The sequence below is a fragment of the Oncorhynchus clarkii genome, unplaced genomic scaffold (genome assembly GCF_045791955.1).
Source record: "Oncorhynchus clarkii lewisi isolate Uvic-CL-2024 unplaced genomic scaffold, UVic_Ocla_1.0 unplaced_contig_4696_pilon_pilon, whole genome shotgun sequence".
In the NCBI taxonomy this organism is placed as follows: Eukaryota; Metazoa; Chordata; class Actinopteri; order Salmoniformes; family Salmonidae; genus Oncorhynchus; species Oncorhynchus clarkii.
The window spans coordinates 207622-220943 of record NW_027261115.1 but is presented as its reverse complement, the minus strand read 5'-3'; the positions used below and the strand labels follow the sequence as shown (position 1 = coordinate 220943).

Sequence of the window (13322 nt, the reverse complement as noted above, 5' to 3'; positions counted from 1 at the left end):
GTTATCCTGTCATATATCATGTTATCCTGTCATATATCATGTTATCCTGCATGTTATCCTGTCATATATCATGTTATCCTGTCATATATCATGTTATCCTGTCATATATCATGTTATCCTGTCATATATCATGTTATCCTGCATGTTATCCTGTCATATATCATGTTATCCTGTCATATATCATGTTATCCTGTCATATATCATGTTATCCTGCATGTTATCCTGTCATATATCATGTTATCCTGTCATATATCATGTTATCCTGTCATATATCATGTTATCCTGTCATATATCATGTTATCCTGTCATATATCATGTTATCCTGTCATATATCATGTTATCCTGCATGTTATCCTGTCATATATCATGTTATCCTGCATGTTATCCTGTCATATATCATGTTATCCTGTCATATATCAAGTTATCCTGTCATATATCATGTTATCCTGTCATATATCATGTTATCCTGTCATATATCATGTTATCCTGTCATATATCATGTTATCCTGTATGTTATCCTGCCATATATCATGTTATCCTGTCATATATCATGTTATCCTGTCATATATCATGTTATCCTGTCATACATCATGTTATCCTGTCATATATCATGTTATCCTGTCATATATCATGTTATCCTGCATGTTATCCTGTCATATATCATGTTATCCTGTCATATATCATGTTATCCTGTCATATATCATGTTATCCTGCATGTTATCCTGTCATATATCATGTTATCCTGTCATATATCATGTTATCCTGTCATATATCATGTTATCCTGCATGTTATCCTGTCATATATCATGTTATCCTGTCATATATCATGTTATTCTGTCATATATCATGTTATCCTGTCATATATCATGTTATCCTGTCATATATCATGTTATCCTGTCATATATCATGTTATCCTGTCATATGTCATGTTATCCTGCATGTTATCCTGTCATATATCATGTTATCCTGCATGTTATCCTGTCATATATCATGTTATCCTGTCATATATCATGTTATCCTGTCATATATCATGTTATCCTGTCATATATCATGTTATCCTGTCATATATCATGTTATCCTGTCATATATCATGTTATCCTGTCATATATCATGTTATCCTGTCATATATCATGTTATCCTGTCATATATCATGTTATCCTGCATGTTATCCTGTCATATGTCATGTTATCCTGCATGTTATCCTGTCATATATCATGTTATCCTGCATGTTATCCTGTCATATATCATGTTATTCTGTCATATATCATGTTATCCTGTCATATATCATGTTATCCTGTCATATATCATGTTATCCTGTCATATATCATGTTATCCTGTCATATATCATGTTATCCTGCATGTTATCCTGTCATATATCATGTTATCCTGCCATATATCATGTTATCCTGTCATATATCATGTTATCCTGTCATATATCATGTTATCCTGTCATATATCATGTTATCCTGTCATATATCATGTTATCCTGCATGTTATCCTGTCATATATCATGTTATCCTGTCATATATCATGTTATCCTGTCATATATCATGTTATCCTGCATGTTATCCTGTCATATATCATGTTATCCTCCATGTCATTCCAAAATAAATAAATAAATTGTCACGTTCTGACTTTAGTTCCTTTGTTTTGTCTTTTGTTTTAGTATGGGCAGGGCTTGAGTTGGGTGGGTTGTCTATGTTAGTTTGTATATTTCTTCTATTTCTGTGTTTGGCCTGGTATGGTTCTCAATCAGAGGCAGCTGTGTCAATCGTTTTCCCTGATTGAGAACCATATTTAGGTAGCCTGTTTTGTTACTGTGGGTGATTGTTCCTGTTTCCTGTGTCCACGTTACGGGACTGTTTCATCTTCTTTAATTTTGTTGGTTTATTGTTTTTGTTTTTTTCGTTGTTAAAGTATTCTATTTAAATGGATAATCATCACGCTGCATTTTGGTCCTCCTCTTTTTCCCCAGACGACAAGCGTTACATAAATACAGTATGGGGATGAGGTAGTTGTTTGGGCTAAATTATAGATGGGCTATGTACAGGTGCAGTAATCTGTGAGCTGCTCTGACAGTTGGTGCTTAAAGCTCGTGAGGGAGATAAGTGTTCCCAGTTTCAGAGATTTTTGTAGTTAGTTCCAGTCATTGGCAGCAGTTTTACCAGGTCTACGTGCAGGCATTGTGTATCTGAATATTATAAAACCACATAGCTGGGTTAGCCTGATGTATGGGAAAGTCATCAGGTCACTAAACCCTGTCCAGTAGATGGAGGGAGTTGATGGGAAAAGAGGGCTGAGGGTCAATGATGTAGGAATTACACCAGGGTTAAGTCTGAATTACACCAGGGTCAATGATGTAGGAATTACACCAGGGTTAAGTCTGAATTACACCAGGGTCAATGATGTAGGAATTACACCTGGGTTAATGATGTCTGAATTACACCTGGATTAATGATGTAGGAATTACATCAGGGTTAATGATGTCTGAATTACACCAGGGTTAATGGTGTCTGAATTACATCATGGTTAATGGTGTCTGAATTACACCAGGGTTAATGGTGTCTGAATTACACCAGGGTTAATGATGTAGGAATTACACCAGGGTTAATGGTGTATGAATTACACCAGGGTTGGTGATGTAGGAATTACACCAGGGTCAATGATGTAGGAATTACACCAGGGTTAATGATGTATGAATTACACCAGGGTTAATGTTTTAGGAATTACACCAGGGTTAATGTTTTAGGAATTACACCAGGGTTAATGATGTAGGAATTACACCAGGGTTAATGATGTATGAATTACACCCGGGTTAATGATGTAGGAATTACACCAGGGTTAATGATGTAGGAATTACACCAGGATTAATGATGTAGGAATTACACCAGGGTTAATGTCTGAATTACACCAGGGTTAATGATGTAGGAATTACACCAGGGTTAATGTTTTAGGAATTACACCAGGGTTAATGTTTTAGGAATTACACCAGGGTTAATGATGTAGGAATTACACCAGGGTTAATGATGTATGAATTACACCCGGGTTAATGATGTAGGAATTACACCAGGGTTAATGATGTAGGAATTACACCAGGATTAATGATGTAGGAATTACACCAGGGTTAATGTCTGAATTACACCAGGGTTAATTATGTAGGAATTACAACAGGGTTAATGGTGTCTGAATTACACCAGGGTTGATGTCTGAATTACACCAGGGTTAATGATGTAGGAATTACACAAGGGTTAATGGTGTCTGAATTACACCAGGGTTAATGATGTCTGAATTACACCAGGGTTAATGATACTGAATTACACCAGAGTTAATGTCTGAATTACACCAGGGTTAATGGTGTCTGAATTACACCAGGGTTAATGTCTGAATTACACCAGGGTTAATGGTGTCTGAATTACACCAGGGTTAATGGTGTCTGAGTTACACCAGAGTTAATGTCTGAATTACACCAGGGTTAATGGTATCTGTCTGTACAGAGGGTGCAACGATACATAAATTACACCAGGGTTAATGTCTGAATTACACCAGGGTTAATGTCTGAATTACACCAGGGTTAATAATGGCTCTACAGCAGGGTGTTGCTGTCCATTTGAGATTAGGCATTAGCCATCAACCAGGCAAGGGGAACACATTAAGCTGCTGTTACAAAATCTCATTTCTTCTAAGTGATAGTGTACACTGACATTTATGCTCATGATGTATTACAGTTGGTCTGATGATAAGAAGGATTTAGCCCAGATATTGTATAGAATTATAATATGATGCAATACTTTTGTATTGTTTAAATAGAGTACCGCAGTGTAGGTCATAATACCCATAAAACCTAGCGGTCAAACAAGGAAATGGTTCCAGTAGTTTTCTCACCCTTCACTTTTCTCCATAGGAGATTTTTTTTAGAAACACTTCAAATAAGGGCTGTGTTTCGTGTAGGCTTTCCCTGACGTGATGTTTTGATAAATCGCTCAAGGACAAAGTGACTTTCATCCATGTATTCGCCTGTATTTATCTCCCCCCCCCAAAAAAACAAAATGAAACGCTAATTTGCGGCTAATGTGGCTATCATAAAGAACTACAAATCCCATGATGATCTGGACGAGACTGACGAATCGAGACAAAGGTAAGAATCCCTGGATTAACTATTTAATGTTAGCTAAACTGAGTAATGAATAAATTGGCAACATTTCTTTAAATGTACAAGTTTTACATTGACACAATACTTGTTAATAAAGGTGTCAGTGAAAGATGATGTGCATGAGCATGCTGGGATTTGTAGTCTTACACGATGTCTACTTGGATGCTAATTACCATTTTCGTATCTGATAGTATATACAGCCGAATATATTGATAAAAGCGACCTTGTCCGAGACAGATTTACATGTCTATCAAAGCGTCACTCCAGGTTTAGTCGACAGGAAACACCACTCTTATTATAAGGGTTTCTAAAAGTCCCTTTGGGGAAAAAATGAATGGTGGAAAATCAATTGGAACTATTTCCCTGTTTGACCGCTTAGGTTTTATGGGTATTATGACACCTCCACTGTGGGGCTCTATTTTCTTCAGACACATGCAAATATTCCATTACGGGACAAATATGAATCTATATTCATGTGAAATTAGAAATATTGTTGAGAGAAAGTATTTATTTACTGTAGGCTTTTAAGTTTCCTACGCTGTCTTTGCTACTATTTAAATGTAAATGACTACCCTAGGTTGTCATTGTAAAATAAGAATGTGTTCTTAACTAACTTGCCTAGCTAAATAAAGGTAAATAATAATAATAATAATTTAAATAAATACGCTAACGCCTTGATCCCACCGACAGTGATATTTGCATTTTGGCAAACTAGAAGCACATTCATTTCCAATGGTATCCTGATTTTGCCTTAGAGTGTAGAGTTGCAAGAGGCAGTTTTAGTTTGTTTCTGTGTGGTGGTTATGTAGCCGATGTGAAATGGCTAGCTTGTTAGCGGTGGTGCGCGCTAGTGGCGTTTCAATCGGTGAAGTCACTCGCTCTGAGACCTTGCTCTGCAAGTGCTGAGGCTTTTGTGAAGCGATGGGTAACGATGCTTCGAACGTGACTGTTGTCTGTGTGTAGAGCGTCCCTGGTTAGCGAGGGGACGGGCGTAAAGTCTATACTCTTTGTTACATTGGATTTCTCGAATTTATGCATCAAACTGTATGTGTAAAAAAACATAAATGACATAAATGGTAGCAGAAATTGAATGTGGTTGAACTTTTTTGTTGCACACAACATAACCAGATAATGCTGCGTCTCAAATTTTGCGCTTTTTGAAGCACTATTGGTGTGATCAGGGCATAATCATGCGTACTCCGCGTTTCCTTCTGCACACTTTGCGGTGTAGCATGTGCTAGTCTTCATCTGACTGTATCTGCTGTGGTTAATCCGATTTGCTAACAATAGCAACAACATCAAGTTTAATTGTTCAGGAGGCAGATCATACTTGTTGATTGATCGTGTTGTCCTGAGCCATGGCTGAATCTTTTGGGAGTCATCTTGGGAGTCAATGTCATGTGTCAGGTAGTTAGCCTAAATATGACCCTTGTGCTGATTGTACATTCACCAGGACAAGACATTTGGACTGAAAAACAAGAAAGGAGCCAAGCAGCAGAAGTTCATCAAAACTGTCACTCATCAAGTCAAGCATGAACAGCAGAACGGACGACAGGTGGGAACACCAGCCAGCTACGAACGGACGACAGGTGGGAACACCAGCCAGCTACAGGTGAAGTCGGAAGTTTACATACACTTTAGGTTGGAGTCATTAAAACTCGTTTTTCAACTACTCCAAATCAAATGTATTTATAAAGCCCTTCTTACATCAGCTGATGTCTCAAAGTGCTGTACAGAAACCCAGCCTAAAACCCCCAAACAGCAAGCAATGCAGGTATAGAAGCACGGTGGCTAGGAAAAACTCCCTTGAAAGGCCAGAACCTAGGAAGAAACCTAGAGAGGAACCAGGCTATGAGGGGTGGCACTCCACAAATTTCCATAAATGGGAAAAACGACAAAGGGGGGGATGAATACATTTTCAAAAGCGTTGTAGCTCCTGCCCCCCCGTCCCCAATACATCTTTTGGTGTGACTGGACCTTAGTGTCCCAACCCACCCGGTCTAATGCACTTCAATGTGTGTCTGTGCCTGATGTTATCAGGTTTGCAGCTGCTGAAGGAGATAAGAAGAAGAAGATTGACAAGAAGAAGGAGCTGGAAGAGATGAATTAGCTTTTTTTTCAAGCCTGTTACACAAAAAGTCACCAAAGGTACTGGGACTCTATTTATGATTGAGTGATAAGATTCTTGGCAGTGTTGTTAAAAAGTCTCTAATAGACCTACATTATTTTCAAATTGTCCCTCACACCCCTCCATACCCTAGCTGTAAAACGACATAACTGCCTCTCATTCTCTTTAACATCATTGAAGTTGGAGTGAGAAAGAGAAAGAGGGGATACCTAGTCAGTTGTCCAACTGAATGTATTCAACTAAAATGTGTCTTCCACATTTAACCTGATTCAGAGAGGTGCGGGGGATGCCGTAATTGACATCGGCGCCCTGTGGAACAGTGGGTTAACTGCCTTTTGCTCAGGAGCAGAAAAACATACGTTTTACCTTGTCAGCTCGGGGATTCGATCCAGCAACCTTCCGGTTACCGGCCCAACGCTCTAAACACAAGGCTACCTGCCGCCCCTACACTATAACCACGAGGCTACCTGCCACCCCTACACTCTAACCACAAGGCTAACTGCCACCCCTACACTCTAACCACAAGGCTACCTGCTGCCTCTACACTCTAACCACAAGGCTACCTGCCGCCTCTACGCTCTAAACACAAGGCTACCTGCCGCCTCTACACTCTAACCACAAGGCTACCTGCCGCCCCTACACTCTAACCACAAGGCTACCTGCCGCCTCTACACTCTAACCACAAGGCTACCTGCCGCCTCTACACTCTAACCACAAGGCTACCTGCCGCCCCTACACTCTAACCACGAGGCTATCTGCCGCCCCTACACTATAACCACGAGGCTACCTGTTGCCCCTACACTCTAACCACTAGACTACCTGTTGCCCCTACACTCTAACCACTAGGCTACCTGTTGCCCCTACACTCTAACCACGAGGCTACCTGCAGCCCCTACACTCTAACCACTAGGCTACCTGTTGCCCCTACACTCTAACCACTAGGCTACCTGTTGCCCCTACACTCTAACCACGAGGCTACCTGCAGCCCCTACACTCTAACCACGAGGCTACCTGCCGCCCCTACACTCTAACCACGAGGCTACTTGCCGCCCCTACACTCTAACCACGAGGCTACCTGCCGCCCCTACACTCTAACAACTAGGTTACCTGCCGCCCCTACACTCTAACCACTAGTTTACCTGCCGCCCCTACACTCTAACCACTAGGTTACCTGCCGCCCCTACACTCTAACCACGAGGCTACCTGCCGCCCCTACACTCTAACCACTAGGCTACCTGTTGCCCCTACACTCTAACCACTAGGCTACCTGTTGCCCCTACACTCTAACCACAATGCTACCTGCCGCCCCTACACTCTAACCACTAGGTTACCTGCCACCTCTACACTCTAACCACTAGGTTACCTGCCTCCTCTACACTCTAACCACTAGGTTACCTGCCGCCCCTACACTCTAACCACTAGGCTACCTGCCGCCCCTACACTCTAACCACTAGGCTACCTGCCACCTCTACACTCTAACAACTAGGCTACCTGCCACCCCTACACTCTAACCACTAGGCTACCTGCCGCCCCTACACTCTAACCACTAGGCTACCTGCCGCCTCTACACTCTAACAACTAGGCTACCTGCCGCCCCTACACTCTAACCACTAGGAAACCCGAGGGTCCTTGAGAAAGGCTACAGTATATTACCCCCATGTAGTATAATTATAATGATTATAATTATTATTTCATTTCCTCTCCCCATGTCTCCTAATTCTTGTGGTCAGGTGTTGATCCCAAATCTGTGCTTTGTGCCTTCTTCAAGCAAGACCAGTGCAGGGTAGCCTAGTGGTTGGACTAGTAACCGGAAGGTTGCAAGTTCAAACCCCTGAGCTGACAAGGCTCTGTCGTTCTGCCCCTGAACAGGCAGTTAACCCACTGTTCCTAGGCCGTCATTGAAAATAAGAATTTGTTCTTAACTGACTTACCTAGTTAAATAACAGTAAAAAATAAAAGACCAGTGCACGTAAGGAGTGTAAGTTCTCCCACGACCTGACTCTTGAGAGGAAGTGTGAAAAGCGCAGTCTGTGTGTCGATGGCAGAGATGAAGACCTGGAAAAAGGTACGCTTGTTGTCTCTATGATTAAAATTCATAGGCTTGTTGATGCCGTTTTGTAGCCTGAATGTCATAGTAAATGATGTTATAAACTATGCATTTTGCCATCAGGTTTGTGCCTGACACGCTGTGCCCACCACAGTGTCAGGGATGCACTTATCTGCACTTTGATGATTGTCTCGTTGTGATGTGAAATGAATGTATTTTTCAATCTGTTATAGACACCACGGACAACTGGGATGAGAAGAAGCTTGAGGAAGTCGTCCACAAGAAACACGGAGAGGCAGAGATGAAGAAAGCCAAAACTCAACAAACTCCGATTGTACGTATCAACAAACAAATTACTGGAAGGCTAAATATTGTAACAATGTTTGTTTGACCTATAGGATCTCTGTTACCCTACATATTGTTACATGCTTGTTTGTCCATAGAATGACCTATAGGATCTCTGTTAACCTACATATTGTTACATGCTTGTTTGTCCATAGAAGGACCTATAGGATCTCTGTTAACCTACATATTGTTACATGCTTGTTTGTCCATAGAAGGACCTATAGGATCTCTGTTAACCTACATATTGTTACATGCTTGTTTGTCCATAGAATGACCTATAGGATCTCTGTTAACCTACATATTGTTACATGCTTGTTTGTCCATAGAAGGACCTATAGGATCTCTGTTAACCTACATATTGTTACCTGCTACAATGCGTGTCACATATTGTAACTAACAGCGTTTGTTATTGCTCCAATGCTTTGCTCTTCTACGAGGACGGACTGCAGTAATGTTTTCTCCCATAGGTTTTGTAAGTACTTCCTGGATGACATAGAGAGCAACGAGTATGGTTGGTTCCGGGTCTGTCCCGGGGGAGGAGACAACTGTATGTACCTCCGTGCTCTTCCTGCCGGGTTGGTCCTCAGGAAGGACAAGACGAAAGAAGACTCACTGGAGGAGCTGATCGAGAATGAGGTCGGTTGATCATCCCCATAGAAACAGAATCTATGTCATTCTATGTCTAGGGTCATTCCTAATGTACTAGAGTTGTGAAACAATCTATGTCATTCTATGTCTAGGATCAATCCTAATGTACTAGAGTTGTGAAACATAATCTATGTCATTCTATGTCTAGGATCATTCCTAATGTACTAGAGTTGATAAACATGATCTATGTCATTCTATGTCTAGGATCATTCCTAATGTACTAGAGTTGTGAAACATAATCTATGTCTAGGATCATTCCTAATGTACTAGAGTTGTGAAACATAATCTATGTCATTCTATGTCTAGGATCATTCCTAATGTACTAGAGTTGTGAAACATAATCTATGTCATTCTATGTCTAGGATCATTCCTAATGTACTAGAGTTGTGAAACATAATCTATGTCATTCTATGTCTAGGATCATTCCTAATGTACTAGAGTTGATAAACATAATCTATGTCTAGGATCATTCCTAGGATCATTCCTAATGTACTAGAGTTGTGAAACATAATCTATGTCATTCTATGTCTAGGATCATTTCTAATGTACTAGAGTTGATAAACATAATCTATGTCATTCTATGTCTAGGATCATTCCTAATGTACTAGAGTTGTGAAACATAATCTATGTCATTCTATGTCTAGGATCATTTCTAATGTACTAGAGTTGATAAACATATTCTATGTCTAGGATCATTCCTAATGTACTAGAGTTGTGAAACATAATCTATGTCATTCTATGTCTAGGATCAATCCTAATGTAGTAGAGTTGATAAACATAATCTATGTCATTCTATGTTTAGGATCATTCCTAATGTACTAGAGTTGTGAAACATATTCTATGTCATTCTATGTCTAGGATCATTCCTAATGTACTAGAGTTGATAAACATATTCTATGTCTAGGATCATTCCTAATGTACTAGAGTTGTGAAACATATTCTATGTCATTCTATGTCTAGGATCATTCCTAATGTAGTAGAGTTGATAAACATATTCTATGTCTAGGATCATTCCTAATGTAGTAGAGTTGTGAAACATATTCTATGTCTAGGATCATTCCTAATGTAGTAGAGTTGTGAAACATATTCTATGTCTAGGATCATTCCTAATGTACTAGAGTTGTGAAACATAATCTATGTCTAGGATCATTCCTAATGTAGTAGAGTTGTGAAGTAAATGTTGGTATAACATGTTATTACCATTTACATGAATAAAGTCTTGTAACCTCTTATGACATTTTTGTTGTTGTAAACATTTATATGTATTTATTCATAGTTCCTAAAATGGTGTATTAATGGCTATTTGTTCCCAAACATGTCTGTGACAAAAAATCATCTGTATTTGCAGTGATCAGCCCTGGGTCCTAACGTCACCCGTATCACTCTGGAGACGTTCCTAGCCTGGAAGACGAGGAAGAGACACTAGAGGATGAGCAGGACAGGAAGAGGAAGAGACACTAGAGGATCGCTAAGGATGAGCAGGACAGGAAGAGGAAGAGACACTAGAGGATGAGCAGGACATGAAGAGGAAGAGACACTAGAGGATGAGCAGGACATGAAGAGGAAGAGACACTAGAGGATGAGCAGGACATGAAGAGGAAGAGACACTAGAGGATGAGCAGGACAGGAAGAGGAAGAGGGCTGATTTCTCAGCAGGCAGGCCACTGGGGGTGAGTTGCTACTAGGTTTATTGTTATTGTTATTTGAGACAGGAGCAATAATAAGTCTGGTACAGAAGCCGTGAGTATATCTAGCAGACTTTATTGGTTTGTGGGTCTCCTTTTTGAGCTCGTGTTGATCCAGGTCTTTGTAATTGTACTGGTAGATACAGTATTTACATGCCCTCTGTAATGGCCTGGGAGGAAGGACCATATTTCACGATACACTGAAGCACATGAGCCACCTCCTCTCCTACCACAGGGTGGTGACAAAACCCCTTGAATGAAATGTCCTGCCCTGAACATTGTCCTGGTACACTGAGTGTACAAAAAAAAATGAAGAACACCTGCTCCTTCCATGACATAGACTGACCAGGTGAATCCAGGTGAAAGCTATGATCCCTTATTGATGTCACCTGTTAAATCCACTTCAAATCAGTGTAGATGAAAGGGGAGGAGCCTTGAGACAATTGAGACATGGATTGTGTATGTGTGCCATTCAGAAGGTGAACGGGCAGGAAGAAATAGTTAAATGCCTTTTGAACGGAGTACGGTTGTAGGTGACAGGCGCACCGGCTTTTAACGCTCAACAAGCCAACTTGACACAACTGTGGGAAGCATTGGGAGTCAACATGGACCAGCATCCCTGTGGAACACTTTCAACACCTTGTAGAGTCCATGCCCTGGCAAAATGAGGCTGTCCTGAGGGGAAAGGGGGGGTGCAACTCAATCTTAGGAAGGTGTTCCTAATGTTTTGTCCAGTCAGTGTATGTGGTGTGAAAATGTCTCTCTCTTCCAGGTGAGTGGTCGTGAAGTGTTTGAGTTCCTCCCCGACCTGGTTGACGATGATGATGAAGAGGCAGATGATACCAAGGGCGATGATGATGGTGACGAGGTAAATTTACTGTTAGATGGGATGACAGATTCAACTAAATACCAAAGTTATAATATAATAAAGTGTAATGTTACTTTGAAAATAGAGATGTTTTATATGTAGTTCTACAACTCTGAGGACTCCTTGTTTGTTTCCTGTATTGTCCTGAAAAATCCGGTCATTTGGTTTTAATAGGTAGATTAGTATCATATATATATATATATATATATATATATATATATATATATATATATATATATATATATATATATAATCTATGCTTCTCTGACAGGTAGTGGAGGCTGAGGACTTCCTGAACATTGATGTAGGTTTATTCCTAAAGGATGCTGGGATCACAGTGGCGTCAGCAGACCGGGTCGTTGCCAGACCTCGGCCCACTAAGGACACAGATGGTGATGCACAGCCTGGCTTGTTTAACTGTTTCTACAGGACGTCTGTCCGTCCAAAAGTTTCCCTCAGAGAAACTGTACTACTCATTTCCTGTTGTAATCATTTTTATCTGACCAGGCAGAGTCAGGTGGGGTGGCGGGGGTTTCAATGATCACTTCATCCACTGATATTGTTGGCACATGGCCTGGGGTCTGTTCCGGAGAGTGCAACGTTACAGAACTTTTAGATAGAAAGGTATAGTCTAGATCATGTTTTAAATAGGGGACTGTCAACGTTTAAAAAATAAATAAAAATTGGACCGTTTCATATCGCTGAATAAATCCATCTGCCGCTCTTCTCCTCCATACAGACAAACTGAGTGAGGCTTGTGGTGGAGGAGAACGGAGTGAACGGAGAGGGGGACACGAAGGAGGACACGGAGGATGTCCCTGTAGACGAGAACCTGTTCACTGGAGATTATCTGGGCGAGGTAGAGGAGGAGCTCGACACGCTGAATCTGGACCAACAAGACAAGGGCTGAATTTAACTGAATCGGCTCGTTTTTTAATTGAATCAAATAGAAATCGGCTCGTTTTTGAATTGAATCAAATAGAAATCGGCTCGTTTTTTAATTGAATCAAATAGAAATCGGCTCGTTTTTGAATTGAATCAACTTATTTGTGTTGAATTGTCTCTTGAGTTTGGGCGGCTCACTCCATGGACAAAAGGCTTAAAAGTGAATGATGATGTTGCACAATTAACAATAACAACCTCGCCCTGGGAATCTCACAGCCCTCTTTGTTCCTCGGCATCCAAAAGACAAAGATCCTTTTCTCCAGCAGAACAACCAGAGGACTAAATGTTGACAACTTTACAAACTCTTGTTTTCCTCCTTTTAAAAATTCATTTTTTATTTTAAAATGCGTCTGACTGTCTGCCACTCAGAAATCCCAGTTAATAACAGGAGATTATCATTCTTTAATTGATGTGCTGATCTGCCCTGTCTTTTCCTTCATACGGCTTTAATTTAAACCTGATCAGAAGTCAGTGGGAATGTTTTCAAAATGAAATATTTATTGGGT

The 13322-nt window shown here is 40.5% G+C and overlaps 1 pseudogene; it reads left to right on the top strand.

Annotated features, from left to right (window-relative positions):
- Positions 1 to 12781, top strand: part of LOC139404907 (zinc finger CCCH domain-containing protein 15-like) — a 40933-nt pseudogene extending 28152 nt beyond the window's left edge.
- Positions 12782 to 13322: the final 541 nt, after the last annotated feature.